Here is a 17824-nt window from a genome sequence, read left to right on the forward strand (position 1 = left end):
TGGAGCTTCAGCATCCTCTGCCCCTTCGTGTGCTTCCCACAGTGAGCCCGCCCCAGCAGGGTCCTGGGGAAGCCACTGGGTCCTGCACCCCCACTTTGCAGTCAGACCTGACTCTCAGCCAGCGAGTAACACAGAGGTTTAATCAATGACAGGAACAGGGTCTAAAACAGAGCTTGTGGATACAGCGAACCAGTCCCCTCAGCCGGGTCCATCCTTGAGTCAACTCCAGACTAACAACCCCCTCCAGTCCCTCCTCTCTGCTGAGCCCCTTTCCCGGGCCACGAGGTCACCTGATCTCTTTGTCTCCAACACCTTCAGCTGGCACCTTTGCAGAGGAGGGGCCCAGGCCATCAGTTGCTAGGAGACAGAGTGTCAGGCATTTAGGTGCACTGGCCCTTTGCTCTACCAGATACTTAAGAACTGCCTAGGGGACACTGAGGCACCAACACAGTATTCAGAGAAAACATTAAGAACATTCCTAGTTCATCACAAATGTCTCTTGTGATCCACCAGTGCTTGCAGCACCATTGAGAAGTACCCTTTGCAGTTTATGTACTGGTTGCCAAGGTGATCCAGTGCCAAGACAGGAATATGCATTAGGGAACCCCATTGCAGCAAAGCCATCCACTATGACCTGCATATTTCCCAGAGTTACTAGTCTTGTTAGCAGAAGGTTATTGATTGCCTTAGCTACTTGGATCACAGCAGCCCCCACAGTAGATTTGCCCACTCCAAATTGATTCCCAATTGACTGGTAACAGTCAGGCATTGCAAGCTTCCACAGGGCTATCACCACTTGCTTCTCAACTGTCAGGGCAGGTCTCCTCTTTGTATTCCTGTGCTTCAGGGTGGGAGAAAGCAAGTCACAAAGTTCCATGAAAGTGCCCTTACGCATGCAAAAGTTTCGCAGCCACTGGAAATCATCCCATACCTGCAACACTATGCGGTCCCACCACTCTGTGCTTGTTTGCCAGGCCCAGAATCAGTGTTCCACTGTATCAATCACCCCCACTGCCACCATGATGTCCAGATTGCCACATCCTGTGCTTTCGAGAATGTCTGTGTCCATGTCCTCCTCACAATCATCCTCCTTCTGGCAGCTCCTAGCCAGGTTCTGTACATACTGCTGGATAATGTGCGAGGTGTTTACAATGCTCACAAAAGCAGTGCACAGCTGAGCAGTCTCCATGCTTGCTGTGCTATGGTGTCTGCACAGGAAAAAAGGAGAGAAATGATTGTTTGCCGTTGCTTTCAAGGAGAGGGGGAGGGAGGAAGGGGAGACTGACGACATATACCCAAAACCACCCACGACAATGTTTTTGCTACATCAGGCATTGGGATCTTAACTCAGAATTCCAATGGGCAGCGAGGACTGTGGGATAGCTACCCACAGTCAGGGCCTGCTCCAGGCCACAGGGCGCCAAGCGCATGCTTGGGGCGGCATGCCACGGGAGGCGCTCTGCCAGTTGCCGGGAGGGCGGCAGGCAGCTCTGTGGAGCTTCCGCAAGAGTGCCTGTGGAGGGTCTGCTGGTCCCGCGGCTCCGGTGGAGCATCTGCAGGCACGTCTGCGGGAGGTCCACCAGAGCCACGGGACCACCGGACCCCCCACCGGGAAGCCTGCGAGAGGTCCACCGGAGCCGCGGGACCACCGGACCCCCCGCCGGGAAGCCTGCGAGAGGTCCACCGGAGCCGCGGGACCGGCGAGTGGCACAGCGTCCCCCACAGTGTGCCGCCATGCTTGGGGCAGTGAAATTGCTAGAGCCGGCCCTGCCCACAGTTCACCACTCCCTGAGTCGATGCTAACCACAGTATTGAGGACACACTCTGCTGACCTACTGCACTTAGTGGGACATACATGATCACCTGTATAAAATTGCTTTCTATCAACTCTATAAAATCAACCTGATCTCGTAGTGTAGACATGCCCTTAATGTGCAAGCACTGTTCGGCTTTTGAAGAATTGCCTTATTGTTCTTGATTTGATGATGCCATTTCTTTTGGAAGCAGCTGTTGCAAAGAGCAAGAGGGTTTGCTCTTTGCTTTAATCTCTCTAACTAGAGGCAATTCTTGGGATGGAGTTACTGGAATGTGGGCTGAGATTTCTGCCAAATTTCTGTGTGCTATTTGTGACCACCTCCATTCCAGGACTAGTGTATAGAGTGTAAGCAAAAAAATGACACACGAAAATATTCAGAGGTTCTATGTCACAGTTTTCTCCTTCAGTGAGAAGACAACCTACAGGGCCTTAACATTAGATAGATAGATAGATAGATAGATAGATAGATAGATAGATAGATAGATAGATAGATAGATAGATAGATAGATAGATAGATAGATAGATAGATAGATAGATAGATAGTCAGTCAAAGTTTGGGGTCTTGTAGGTTGCTCAAGTTGAGAGTAGAGCTTGATGATAAAGTCTGGTATTTTCTTTACTGAAGTCTTGTTTCTTTACAAGGGATATACAAAGTCCTGCTTCTCCAAATTCAGTAGGAAACATAAACAAAAGTAGCAGTTTCTTAGCTTCCAGCCCCAAGCCCCTGTAGCCAGCATCAGACCCAGAAGCCTCTGTCTAGCTTCATTCAGGGCCATACACTGTTATTTTCTGTGCTGTCCCTCTTTCTATCTCTGTCTGTCTTCCCCAGCTTGTCCTGTCTCTCCTTCTGTCTCACAGACACACACAGATCCCAAACAATTCCCCCCACCAAAGTCACAGTCCCCCATTCAAAAACTATTGGATTACGTGATTTAGGTTCCACTCAGCATTTCCACGTACTTGTGTTTTGGGGTGCTACTGCTTTCAACATCCTGATTACAAAGCCTTCTTTACATTTACTCTGAATGGAAAGTGGCAGCCATGCTCCGCCCCTACCAGAGAAAGAGGTGCAACCAGTTGACCATACCACCTCCTGAAATATGAGAGAACAATCCCTGTAGTCTAAAGATATGTCTATATTTAAACAGCTAAAGCACTTCTGTGTAGACACTACCGATGCCGCTAGGAAGGCTTCTCCCATTGGCATTGTTAATCCATCTCCCCAAGACATGGTAGGTACATCAGTGGAAGAGTTCCATCTCCAAGACCTGGCAGGTAGGTCAATGGAAGAATAGCACTGTCTACATTGGGGGCTAGGTCAGGATTTTCCATACCTCTGAGAGACATAGCTATGCTGGGGTAAGTTCCCAGTGTAGTCCAGTCCTTAGATTTCGCAGTCATTGTTCAATATCATAGGGGATGATGATGCTCATGATTTTTCCCATGTATACTGCACTTTTCATTTTCAAAAGCCTTTACCATAGAAACTCATTAATTCTCCCAGCCTCGGATCTGATCGAAAGCTCCCTTTTTTTTTGGGAAATTTTGGGGGGGAACAAAACGAAGTTCCCTACTCTTATGATTTTTTCAGATTTTTGACAAAAAGCTGAAACTAAACCCTGCACAAAGATTTGTTTCCAAATTAATATTCTGAACTGAAAAATGTTCCACTTCTGCTTTTTCATTCCAAAAGAAAAGGATATTTAAAAACCAAACACATTTTTGTTTCAAGAAAACTATTTATTTTTTAATGGGAGGAAAAAATGCCACAAACAAACACTTTTTCTGAATGAAGGAAATGACACCAATAAGGCAAGCGGTCCCGGCAATATATCGAACTACACAAAACTGAAACAAGATAATGATGACCTGGATACTAGAGCAAGGCAAGTCCCTGACCTAGCAGACAAGGTATAGATTGCACAGGGAATTGTGACTAGTCTTGCAGGCAGCCCTAGACGTGAGATCTGTTTCCCAGTGAGCAGCCCAGACTGTAACCCCAGCAAAATGAAGGCAGAAGAATGCACTGGACACAGTGCATATCAGTGACCTGAGCCCACTAACTGGGCCTTGCCAGGGATTCAGTGTTAACAAGGCCAGGAACTGCCACCACAAAGTAACTGCAACTCACAGCTCAAGTGTGTTTGTTAGACTGCCCATCCCACACTGCATGTCTTCATCTCCGTTGCTGCTGCATTCACTCACAGGGCACAAATAGCTGCAGCAACAGCCCATTCCATTGCAACAGCCTCTTGCTACATGAGACATGCTGGTATCACTCATTGGGGCCCTCGGCTTGACCACATCTGCATGTCAGGATTCTCATTCCCCAGCTGCTCCTGCAGCTACCAAACGCACATAAATGAAATCATTGGAAGGATCTCAGGCTTGAGTCCAGTTGACCATTCACAGTGCCCCTTATGAGGGTAGCCTACCACCTCAATTGGACTTGTTAACAATCTCTTTGACTGGACTTCTGAAAAAATTCCTGAGAAGTTTTGGGCAGGAAGGGACTTCTATAACTGAGGGCTTTCTTGTCCTGCTGTGTCCGAAATCCTTTGGCCTGGTTCCAAAAAGAAATTAAACATGGGTTACTTAAATACGTCTAAGGTCTCAGGCCACGTCTACACTATAAAATTACACTGACCTAATTTACATCGGCGTACAGCCGCCACAGTAATTACATCCCTTGTGCATGTCTGCACTTTGTGCCTTGTGTTGGCAGTGCATGTCCTCACCATGAGGGCTTGTATCGATTGTACTGTCAGTGCAGGGCATTGTGTGACATCTCCTGAAAGCCAGTAACAGTAGACATGAGCAACACAGTGTCTAAGCTGACACTGCGTCAATCTAATTACATCAACCTTGACTCTATGCCACTCCTGAAGGTGGAGTTATTAAGTTGGCGTAGTGGGGCAGTTACATTGGCTGGAGTGAAATTTAAGTGTAGACACTTCCATACTTGGATAGATAGATATAAGCTGCCTTGCGTTGACCTAATTCTACAGTGTAAACCAAGCCTGAGATTTCTTCCTCAAACTTACCTCCATAAAAACAGCAACAAATCTCTCCCCTTCCTTCATCTGCACAGACCCCTTCACAAAAACTAAGAATGTTCAGACAAACACTTTGTGTGTGACCAAGAGTTCATGGTCAGAAGGAAGATCAAACAGCTGTGAAGAAGTGTTTGAACTGATTCCCATGTCTCTACCCCTAGACATCATGGTGGCACTACATAGGTGAGGCTCAAACATTTGCTTGACTTCTGTTTCCACAAAAGTAATTGCAATTATTGATACAGCCTCATGCATCTCTGGAGGAGAGGGAATGTTTCACATCATGATGAAACACTATGATAATAATAATAGTTTATCTTTCAGAGAGCCGTCTGTCTGATCTCATGGACCATTACAAGGTACTGTCTCTTTGCTATTCATTCTCTGCTGCCTTTCAATGGTTACTTTCCTGAAATAACTGCCCAGTGCACATTCCTGACACAATTCTTCCAGCTAGTGGTTCTCTTGCAGAATAAATCTCCTCTTCTCACCAGGTATCCTCTACTGAGAGTTAGTGACCAATATGCACTGGAGTTCACATTTATTTTTATTTTTTGAGAGACAAACAAGGTGGGTGAGGTAATATCTTTTATTGGACCAACTCTTTTGGGGAGAAAGACAAGTTTTTGAACTACACAGAGCTCTTCTTCAGATCTGGAGAAGTAACCAGAGTGTCTCAACTAAATACAAAGTGGGATACACTGTTCAGCATAAAGGGTTAACAAATGTTGTAGGAGATTGTAGTGGGGTGGTCACCTCGGTCCTGCCCGAAGGGGTTAAAAACAGCCCTGGAGAGGGCTGTGGCTGGGGAAAGACTGATTGGGGAAGCAGCCTCAGCTGGGGCCACACCCCAGTCAGGCAGCAGCTGGCCCTATAAAGGGGCTGCTAGGCTGCAGCTAAGTCAGTCTCTCTCTCTAGCTGTGGAGACGGATGGGCCTGGCTGCTGGGAGCTGAGCAGGGTACCTAGACTGGAGCAGGGCTGGGGAAAGGCCAGAGGAGCTGGGGAGCTCCTGCCTGGAAAAAAACCAGGCTGCAGGCCTTATTAAAGGCCAGAAAAGGTACTGGGGTTGCAGAGGGCAGCCCAAGGATAGGCAGAGGCAGCAAGTCCAAACCCTCCTTGCCGAAGATGAGTGGCACTTACACTGCAGTCTGCCCCAGGGAACGAGGGCTAGATGGTGACTGGCAGTAGCCCAAGACTGAGGCAAGGTGGGGATAGGGGGTTGGGGGTTCCCCGGGGAGAGGAGACCCGTGAGATTGTGGGATACTGCAGGGGAAAGAACCTCGAGAGAAGGGGCATCATGGTCCAGGAGGGACATCAGGGCCAGTGGCAAGCGAGACACTGGTCTGCAGATGGTGCACCTGAGTGGACAAAGCTAATTCCCAGGATGACCAGCAGGAGGTGCCGCGTCAGTGAGTCGTGACCCTACTACAGAGACGACTTAAAATGAACTCAGGAATGAGCACCTCTGTAGTCATAGGACACTGTTGGGTTAGTGGGCAGCAGGGTGAGCTACAGATTGTGGTAATGGGCCATAAAATCAATAAAGATCCATGTGAAGAAAACGAATCTCCCAAACCTCCTCGCATCATTTTTGACTAGATCTATCAAAAATCAGCCCACACTTTCATGTCATTAGCATTCCTTTATTTTCATTGCTAATCAAAATATTTGAAGACGACAGCGCTAGTCAAAGTAGTTAAAATTCCGTTTTCATTGGCTGTTTAAGATACATTGATCCTGGAGTTGTTTCTGTCCGTGGTTTTTCCGTCAACATAGTCTCACAGGTCACTTAATCTTTGCATCCTGCATTGCAAAAGCTTCAATAGAAGCCCCCAGAATCTTAAAAATTGTGAAAATTTCTGTGAACATTTTTGGAAAGAAAACAACCAGCTCTCACTTTGTCTGACATTTTGACTGTTCCAAGGAATATTTGTAACTGGTTTTAATTTGGGGAAATTCCTCTCTCCCTCCCCTTTCTCTAACATTCTAATTTTCCCAATTTTTTCTAATTAACCCCCCTCCCACTCCCACTCACACACTTTACCTCAGTTTTCACTTCTTCATTCTTCTTGTTTTAAAGACAGGGAGGGCAGGGTTGTAGAAAGTGTTATTTCCTCTCCATTTTAAGTTTTCACATTAAAGAAAATTACTTTTCTCCTCTGAGAAAGAAAGAAAGAAAGAAAGAAAGAAAGAAAGAAAGAAAGAAAGAAAGAAAGTTTGGGGCATCTAACCACCAAGGCACTTTCGAAAATCCAACTTAATTTTATTATGCTTCAACTGTTTTTTGCCTTGCTTTTTAGCCTTTGGTGAGGGACATTGTCAGAGGCTTTCTGAAAATCTAAGTACACAATGTCCACTGGACCCCCTTTGTCCACGTGCTTGTTGACTCGTCAAAGAATTCTAGTAGATTGGTGATGCATGATTTCCCTTTTCAAAAACCCTGCTGACTCTTTCCCAACAAATCATGTTCATCTATGAGAGAACGGGATACTCCACTCAACCCTCTCTTTTGGGATGCTTAAAATGAAAAAGCTTTGGATAAAAATTAGCAGAAGCAGCAGCATCTGCTAACACCATTTCCCTCCCCTCCCCTGCTGCTGCGTCCCCTTCCCTTTTTCCATTTAGCCTATTTTGAGGGTATGGGGGCACATTTCTTCAATTGAAAATAGGGTTGTTGATTAATCGCAGTTAACTCACACAATTAACACAAAAAATTAACCATGATTAAAAAAATAAATAACGAGTAATTGCACTGTTAAACAGTAGAGTACCAATTGAAATTTATTAAATATTTTGAATGTTTTTCTACATTTTCAAGTATATTGAGTTCTATTGCAACAGAGAATACAAAGTGTACAGTGCTCATTTTATATTATTTTTATTGCAAATATTTGCAATGTAAAAACGATAAACAAAAAACGTATTTTTCAATTCACTTCATACACGTACTGTTGTGCCATCTCTTTATCATGAAAGTGTAACTTACAAATGAAGATTATTTTTGTTACATAACTGCCCTCAGAAACAAAACTCCAGAGCCTACAAGGCCACAGGCCTACTTCTTTTTCAGCCAACTGCTAAGACAAACAAGTTTGTTTACATTTATGGGAGATAACGCTGCCTGCTTCTTATTTACAATGTCACCTGAAAGTGAGAGCAGGTGTTTGCATTGCAATTTTGTAGCTGGCCTTGCAAGGTATTTATGTGCCAGATATGCTAAACATTCATATGCCCCTTCATGCTTTGGCCACCATTCCAGAGGACATGCTTCCATGCTGGTAGGCCAGACTGCCTCCGTCCTGTGGGCGAACATGTTTCACAATGTTCTCATTCCATGTCTGACCTCCCAGTCCTCATCCTCAGAGCAAACCTGCCAAACAAATTCAAAAGGCGAGCCAGCCAGCTTAAATTCACAATTTTGCTAATTGCTAAAAATCATTAATTTAATACAGACACTGGACTTATGGCTAATTACAACAAGTGTTATCCACTAACCTCCCACCACACACATTTTTTTGTCCTATAACTGCAGAGAAGTTAACTTGCCACTTCCCCTCTAATGGTCTTTTACAATATGTGCTAACTCCTTATGCTAAAAAACCTATTCCACTGTGTATTTAGCTGTGACACGCTGAGTGCATTTCCTTGAAGAGCTCTCTGTAGCCCAACAGAAGTTGCTCCTGTAAAAAATATCACATCACCTACCTTTGTCTTCTCAGTTATTACACTGTGCAGGCATCTACTGGACATGATACAGTTTGACTATCTGACAATCATAACAATCCCTAATGACATCTAGTGCCTATTATACAGTATAGCCGCCCCTTCTCCACTCCACCCTCTGCTGCCGCTAGTGCCCATTGTACAGTATAGCCACCCCTTTCCTGCCTCTCAATCTGTGCTGCCCCAGCTGCTCATTATATTGTATAGCTTCCTCTTCCCACTCCAACCCTCTGCTACCCCTAATATCCATTATACAGTATAGTTGCCCCTTCCCCACCCCTCACCCTCCGCTGCCCCCAGTGCCAATTACACAGTATAGCTGCCATGTCCCCCTGTGGCCCATTGAACTATATAGTTTTTCTTATTTTGTGGTCCATCTAGTATCTATTTATTCATGTGCGTACTTCTAGCTTAATTAGTTTCACCCACACACAAAGAGAACCAATTTTCCATCTGCACCAGATGCAAGTATCTCATTTTATTCCTTAGAAAACAAAATGTGAAAAACTACATATTGAAAAGCCATTTCCCCACAATATTTTCCACAGCATAATCAATTCTTCTCTATTCTTTAAAATTGAATTGATTGTGATCAATACAAGAATCAGACCATGTGTCTCAGATTTTCAAACAAGCCTAAGGGAGTTAGGAGCCCAACTTTTAGAGAGTTGGGTGCCTAACTTTCTTAAGCCCCTTTGAAAACTCCAGCTGTGTAGAATATGCTTCCTCAAGGTTCCAGGAACATTCTTCATTAATCTTTACACTGTCTCATGTCCTCTAGAGATTTTTCTTGCTGACGTCCACCCCATTATGCTATAAAAACTCCACAACCCGCCTATGCCATAACAACTGGTTTCCGTATACAAGAGACAGGGTCCAGGGATGGCATTAAAGGGGAAGGAAGCAGGACAACTGCCTGGGGCTCCATGTCACAGGAGCCCCCATGAAGCTACTTTGCTCAGGCTTTGGCTTCAGCCCTTTGTGGCAGAGCTCAGGGCCTTGGGCTTCAGCCCCATGTGATGGGGCTCTGGCGTTCTACCCTGGGCCCAGTAAGTTGTGTTGCAAACCCTCCAGGATTGTCCTGGAGTCTCCAAGAATTAAAGAATAATTTTTAATTAAATATCATGCCATGTGATGAAACCACCAGGAATCCATCCAAAATTGGCAACCCTACCAGTGAGTTTAATGCTGGCCCTGCTTTGCAGACCTCCTGAAACCTGCATGGCGGCCCCTCAGAGGGCCCTGGACCACTAGCTAAGAACCACTGCTCTAGACTGAGTCTTGAGCAACCTGGAATTCATCACCAGACTGTTTCATGGCTTGAGAAATGTCTAAGGGTCTAGAATATAATCTGGGGAGTCTAGAATGCCTCTTTGGGAAAGTGGAACACAAGTCGATGGTTTTTTTGTAGTGTCTTATGGAATCTATCCAGTATTTCCAGAAATCCCCGAAGAGGCAAGAATTTCTCAAAAGAAATCCAGAAATTTCCTAGTCTGGAAGATTCAGTAAATTACCCAGAAGAATGAAGAATGTGTCAGGGGTATTCAGAACATGTCTTAAGGAGCTTCTCATTTACTTTTGCCCAATAATTTTTTACCCTTTCACTTCCCCATTCCTCTGCCTGTCGATGATGGGTTTAAGCATGGGAATGAGAACTCTGTAGATCTGAGAGAGGAGCTTGTCACTGAGTGGGTCAATCTAGGACGTAAATACACAACCGTTCCTGACACAGTCACTCCAAGGAAGAGTGAGGAGCAGATGGAGATTGCCTTTTGTCTGCTTTCAGCCGCCGGCATCTTCAGGGAGACTTCAAAGAGCACCTGTGAACACAGTTATCTTATTCCAGTAGGTGTCTGCATAGGACAATTCCAGCAGAGGGGAATGTCACAGAAGAAATGGTTGATTTCAGAAGAGCAGGAGAAAGGCAAAGAAAGCACAAAGCATGGCTGTCCCAGCTGCACTGGGATATTGAACATCCAGGAGCTGGCTACCAGCCGAACAAAGACCTTCTTGTTCATGATGGGCATGTTACGCAGGGGCTCACATATGGCCACATATCAGTCACAGACCATGGTAGCAATATGGGTGATGGAGAAATAAGAGACATCCCCTTCACATCAATACACGTCTCCGTTCAAGCCTCTATAGACCTTTGGGATGGAAGCCTGCTCTCACAGACCTCAGGAAGTCCTTGGTAGCTCAGAAAGAGTGCAGATGCTCAGGGCAAGCCCTGGCCAGAGAAAACCCACCTCCATTCCCCCAATCCAGATCCATTTTAGGTGCATAGCACTTGACATACTTGAGCTAAGACTTTCAAAGCAACCTAAGGGATTTCGATGCCCAGTTCCCATTAACATTCATTTGAACTGGGTGTCAAATTCCCTTCAACATCTGTGTAAATTGCAGCCTTAAAGCTTTCTCTTTGGAAACTAGAAGAATGGATGAGATGCAAAAGTTGACCCAAGAGGTAAAATAAGGGGAACACATTATTTCAATGAGTCAGAAACACTCTCTGCCAAAAAACAGACTTTAACAGACTCAGAGAACTGGTAGGTAAGGTCCCACTGGAAGAAAATGTAAAGGATAAAGGAATTGAGGAGAGATGGCCATTTCTCAAGAAGACAATATTAAAGGCACAACCACCAGCTATTCCGATATGAAGAAAAGACAGAAAGAAGAGCAAGAGGCCAATATAACTCTCTTGGGAGCTCTTTAATGACCTGAAAATCAAAAAGGAAGCCTACAAAATATGGAAACATGGACTAATTGCTAAGGAGGAGTACAAAAGAATAGCACAAGCATGTAGGGACAAAACCAGACCGACTAATGTATAAAATGAGTTACACTTGCCGAAGGACATAAAAGGCAGTACGAAGAGAGTTTTAAAAATAAACTAGGAGCAAGACAAAGGAAAATGTAGATCTTCTACTTGGTGAGGAAAGCGGAGGTGTTTAATGTCTATTTTCCTTCCGTCTTCACTAAAAAGTGTAATAGTGACCAGATTCTCAACAAAACTAATATTAACAGCAAAGGCACACAAGCCAAAATCAGCAAAGAACAGTTAAAGCATCAGAAAATTAGGTGGGATTTTCAAAAATGCCTTGGGGGTTAGACACCCCAAACCTTATCAGGGCTGGCTCTAGCAATTTCGCCGCCCCAAGCACGGCGGCACGCCGCAGGGAGGCGCTGTGCCACTCGCCGGTCCCACGGCTCTGGTGGACCTGCCGCAGGCGTTTGTGCGGATGGTCAGCTGGTCACGCAGCTCCGGTGGACCTTCCGCAGGCGTGTCTGCGGGAGGTCCACCGGAGCCGCGGGACCAGAGGACTGTCCGCAGCCACACCTGTGGCAGGTCCACCAGAGCCACCTGCCGCATTCCCAGCAACCGGCAGAGCACACCCCGCGGCGTGCCGCCCCAAGCAAGCGCTTGGCGTGCTATGGCCTGGAGCCAGCCCTGAACCTTATGAAAGTCCTTTGAAAGTCCCAGCCATCTTTCTCTTCTCAGTACTCTTGTCAATCTTTTCTCAATTTTTTTCCAATTTTTTTCCTATTGAGTTTAGATCATATCAGGCACGTTTTTTATCTACCTGAATGTGAGAGTCGGCTAACGCATGGAACTTGCTGGTGCAGAAAAGCAAGGATGGGGAAAAAAGGCTAAAAGAATTATTTTGAATTATAAGGAGAATGGTCACAGACCTAGTAGCTTGGACAGAAATGTATAAGGGGAATAGCATGGGCTGGAGCCACAATCTGTCCTGGAACATGTTCCTTCCCTGCTAGTCTGAAATGCAGATGCCTCTTTGTGTATATATCATTCACCAGGGAAGATGGGGTGTCCCCTGGCACCACTGAAGGAAATTAGGAATGACCGAGTGTGACATTATGAGTGTGATGTAATATCTCACTGAAAGATGACAGGGCCAGAAAGAGTTAATTAACTCACAAACTGACTGACCCCTGGTTAAACTTTAGAAACTGGTTAGGAAGATCTGTAAATGAATAGAGCTTTGAAATGCAAGTCTGCATTGTTAGAGGTAGAAGGGTAGGTGTTTGCTCAGGTCTTGTAAGGTAAGAAAACAAGTCTTGTCTAGTGCTATAGCTTTGATTCAAAGATCGTAAAAGGAATATTAACATTTAGAACGATACTTGAGTGAAACAGTATTATTGTCTATATGTCTCTTTGAAGGTTGTGGTAACCTGTATCTGAACTGTTTAAAGGAGAAATTACCCTGTGCTAATTGCCAGGATGTTTGGGAGAAGGAGAGTTAAGCCTGTTGTTTTCTCAGGCCAAAAGGCTGCTGGAAATGTATAAAAACCCTGGGACACGATCCTACTTCATCTCAGATCTGCTTTGGGTTTCAAGAGGGGGAAACCTTAAGCCATAAGGATTGAGATCTCCAGTCACTGACTGGAGTAACCTTGAATATGGACATAGGACTATAACCTATTGACTATTTCTAAAAGGACTTTTGGCAACTACAAGCTCATCTCTACTATGTATCTGAACCTCAAGAACTGAATTCAAGTCTGTATATTAATCTTTTAACCAACTCTCTCTCTCTCTTCTTTTTTAATAAATTTTAGCTTAGTTAATAAGAATTGGCTAATAGCGTGTATTTTGGCTAAGATCTCAGTTAAAATTGGACCTGGGTATGTGGCTGATCCTTTGGGATTGGAAGAACCTTTTATTTTATATGATGAGATAAGATTTTCAATAATCATCATCATATCTGATGTGTGTGTCTGGACAGAGGCCTGAGGCTGGGCACTTTAAGGGAACTGCGTTGTTTGAACTTCTAAGTAACCAGTGAGGTACTAGAGAAGCTGTTCTGTGCTGGTTGGTAAATCTAAGTATTGGAATAACCACCAGCTTTTGGGGTTTGTCTGCCCCGTTTTGTTTGCAATTCACCTTAATTGAGTGACCTCAGCTGGCTCCCACGGGCAGCATAGTCGCACTGAGCAAGGGAAATTCCTGGGTTTTCTATGCAGACGGCACAAATAATGATCCCAAAACAATCAGCCTTCCCCCTCTAGCGACGTCTCTCCTCTGACACCTGATCGACTGGGTAATTGCTTTGCATGATGCATGTAAAGTCTGTCTCATCTTTGCGTGACCCATGGGCGGCTTTTCTGGGGTGATGTGCATGAGGTCAGAGATGCAGGCAAGGCAGAAAAAACAGAGAGAGTAGCCATAAAGTAAGTGGAGTGCAGGTGTCAAAGGGAAAGCAGAGACTCTGGGCCAGTGTACACTACAAAGTGAGGTCGGCCTCACTACACAGCCTGAGCAATGTAAATAAGCTGACCTAAGTCCTGCTGTAGACACCACTAAGTTGATGGATGAACTACTTCCATCGCTGCAGTAAGTGTCTATACAACGCTGCTTCAGAGCCACAGCTGTGCTGCTGTAGCGTTTCTACTGTAGACATACCCTAAGGGTACGTCTTCACTACCCACCGTATTATAGACTCATAGACTCATAGACTCTAGGACTGGAAGGGACCTCGAGAGGTCATCGAGTCCAGTCCCCTGCCCTCATGGCAGGACCAAATACTGTCTAGACCATCCCTGATAGACATTTATCTAACCTACTCTTAAATATCTCCAGCGATGGAGATTCCACAACTTCCCTAGGCAATCTATTCCAGTGTTTAACTACCCTGACAGTTAGGAACTTTTTCCTAATGTCCAACCTAAATCTCCCTTGCTGCAGTTTAAGCCCATTGTTTCTTGTTCTATCATTAGAGGCTAAGGTGAACAAGTTTTCTCCCTCCTCCTGATGACACCCTTTTAGATACCTGAAAACTGCTATCAGGTCCCCTCTCAGTCTTCTCTTTTCCAAACTAAACAAACCCAATTCCTTCAGCCTTCCTTCATAGGTCATGTTCTCAAGACCTTTAATCATTCTTGTTGCTCTTCTCTGGACCCTCTCCAGTTTCTCCACATCTTTCTTGAAATGCGGTGCCCAGAACTGGACACAATACTCCAGTTGAGGCCTAACCAGCGCAGAGTAAAGCGGAAGAATGACTTCTCGTGTCTTGTTTACAACACACCTGTTTATGCATCCCAGAATCACGTTTGCTTTTTTTGCAACAGTATCACACTGTTGACTCATATTAAGCTTGTGGTCCACTATGACCCCTAGATCTCTTTCTGCCATACTCCTTCCTAGACAGTCTCTTCCCATTCTGTATGTGTGAAACTGATTGTTCCTTCCTAAGTGGAGCACTTTGCATTTATCTTTATTGAACTTCATCCTGTTTACCTCAGACCATTTCTCCAACTTGTCCAGATCATTTTGAATTTTGACCCTGTCCTCCAAAGCAGTTGCAATCCCTCCCAGTTTGGTATCATCCGCAAACTTAATAAGCGTACTTTCTATGCCAACATCTAAATCGTTGATGAAGATATTGAACAGAACTGGCCCCAAAACAGACCCCTGCGGAACCCCACTTGTTATACCTTTCCAGCAGGATTGGGAGCCATTAACAACTACTCTCTGAGTACGGTTATCCAGCCAGTTATGCACCCACCTTATAGTAGCCCCATCTAAATTGTACTTTCCTAGCTTATCTATAAGAATATCATGCGAGACCGTATCAAATGCCTTACTAAAGTCTAGGTATATCACATCCACCGCTTCTCCCTTATCCACAAGGCTCGTTATCCTATCAAAGAACGCTATCAGATTGGTTTGACACGATTTGTTCTTTACAAATCCATGCTGGCTATTCCCTATTACCTTACCACCTTCCAAGTGTTTGCAGATGATGCCTTTGATTACCTGCTCCATTATCTTCCCTGGCACAGAAGTTAAACTAACAGGTCTGTAGTTACCTGGGTTGTTTTTATTTCCCTTTTTATAGATGGGCACTATATTTGCCCCCTTCCAGTCTTCTGGAATCTCCCCCGTCTCCCATGATTTCCCAAAGATAATAGCTAGAGGCTCAGATACCTCTTCTATTAACTCCTTGAGTATTCTAGGATGCATTTCATCAGGCCCTGGTGACTTGCAGGCATCTAACTTTTCTAAGTGATTTTTTACTTGCTCTTTCGTTATTTTCTCTTCTAAACCTACCCTCTTCTCGTAAGCATTCACTATACTAGACATTCCTTCAGACTTCTCAGTGAAGACCGAAACAAAGAAGTCATTAAGCATCTCTGCCATTTCCAAGTCTCCCGTTACTGTTCCCCCCTCCTCATTGAGCAGTGGGCCTACCCTGTCCTTAGTCTTCCTCTTGCTTCTAATGTATTGATAAAAAGTCTTCTTGTTTCCCTTTATTCCCATAGCTAGTTTGAGCTCATTTTGTGCCTTTGCTTGTCTGATCTTGCCTCTGCATTCCTGTGTTATTTGCCTATATTCATCCTTCGTGATCTGACCTAGTTTCCATTTTTTATATGACGCCTTTTTATTTTGTAGGTCACGCAAGATCTCAAGGGTAAGCCAAGGTGAGTATTGGTGGGTAGCAATCGATTGCTCGGGGATCGATATATCGTGTCTCATCTAGACGCGATATATCGATCCCCGAATGCCCTTATATCGATTCCGTAACTCTACCAACCCGAACGGAGTTGCGGAATCGACAGAGGGAGCCGTGGACATCGATCCTGCGCCATGAGGACGGTGAGTAATTCGATCTTAGATACTTCGACTTCAGCTACGTTATTCACGTAGCTGAAGTTGCGTATCTAACATCGATTTTCCCCCGTAGATTAGACCAGCCCTAAGACAGCCTCCCCAAGGCCTAGCAAGAATTCAGGATTTGCTGACACCTCTGTGCCCCTTTTTCAGATGAACTCATACAGAAAAATGATAAAAGACCAGGGCACCCTCTCCTATAAGGGGCTGTAAAACTAGAACTTGGGTTTGCAGAGCTAGGGACAACTGATGACTTCACATCACCACCAGGAGGCCATTTAGAAATGTAGCCAAGGAGCAATACAGAGCTTAGGCACTGCAGGAAGTACCACCAAAAGCATCCAGAGTGGCAGCTCCCTGAGGCCTTCTGATTGGCCCATGCTCACTATTTAACCCTGGAGGCTGACCCTAGAAGATGTCTGGGAAATCACACAGATTTCTGGCCTGCTGTGACTCCAGCTTTCACCTGGCTTTCTGATCTCCAGCCTCCAACCCAAGCCTGACTCTTTCACTCACTCTTGTTTACCAATCCTGGCTCAAGCAACTGCAGTCCCTGCTCACTGACCACTGCCACATGGCCATCCTTGACCTGTGCATGCCAGCCCAGCCGTAACTGGTAGGTTAGATTGCCTCCATCCTGGTCTCTCACAACATCACCCATGGGCGAATACTTTTCACAAAGTGCTCATTCCATGTCTGACCTCTCAGTCCTTATCCTCAGAGCAAACGTGCCAAACAGATTCAAATGGTGAGCCAGCCAGCTTAAATTCACAACTTTGCTAAATGCAAAAAATCAAGAATGTGTAACCCTTCTGCCCCTCTGAGTTGGCAGCAACAAGGGCCAGGTTCAGTATCCAGCTGTTCTGTTTCAATAACGCAATGCAAAACCAGCTCGAGCCCCCAACCAGTGACCTGGGACAATTACATACCACACCCCCAGGCACCTCTAGGAGGCAGTACTTCCCCTCTCGCAAGCACGGAGTCTGAGTGTAGCAAAATCCTTTTAATAAAGGAGGGAAACAATGCAGCATCATGTTGGGGAAACACCACAAACAGGATTCATAACATAAACCATGAGCAAAAGACACACCAAGTAAGTTTGGCAGTGTCCTTTTCCCCTCAGGGTCTTAAGTCCAATCACCCCAAAATCCAACAACCCAAAAGTCTCTGTCCCTGGTCAGTGCCACCCCAGAGTTTAAAAGTTTATCTGCAGAGTTTTACACCCTCAGCCTGGGTGGAATGGGGGGCACACAGGGGGTTAAGGGGCACTTTACGTGGTCCAAGGCCAACTGCCCTGCCTCTCCATGGAGTTCTGCTACAGCCTTCACCACAAACAACTCCACTTCACCAGCCACTCCACTCCTCCAGCCATCCCTGCAAACTGCTCCGCTCTGCTCTGCTCCACTCCTCTCCACTCCCTGTTCCATGGGCCACTCCAACCACCCTGCAAACTGCAGTTCTGCCAGCCACTTAGCAATAAATATATCTTCAAGCTCCCCCACTAGTTAACACAGCACTCTGTGATGTCAGCTCAGTAATTTTAACTCTTTTAGTGATTTCATATTGTAGCAGGGGAACCCCAGTGCTGATGCACT

This window comes from Gopherus evgoodei, chromosome 21, assembly GCF_007399415.2.
Source record: "Gopherus evgoodei ecotype Sinaloan lineage chromosome 21, rGopEvg1_v1.p, whole genome shotgun sequence".
Classification (NCBI taxonomy): domain Eukaryota; kingdom Metazoa; phylum Chordata; order Testudines; family Testudinidae; genus Gopherus; species Gopherus evgoodei.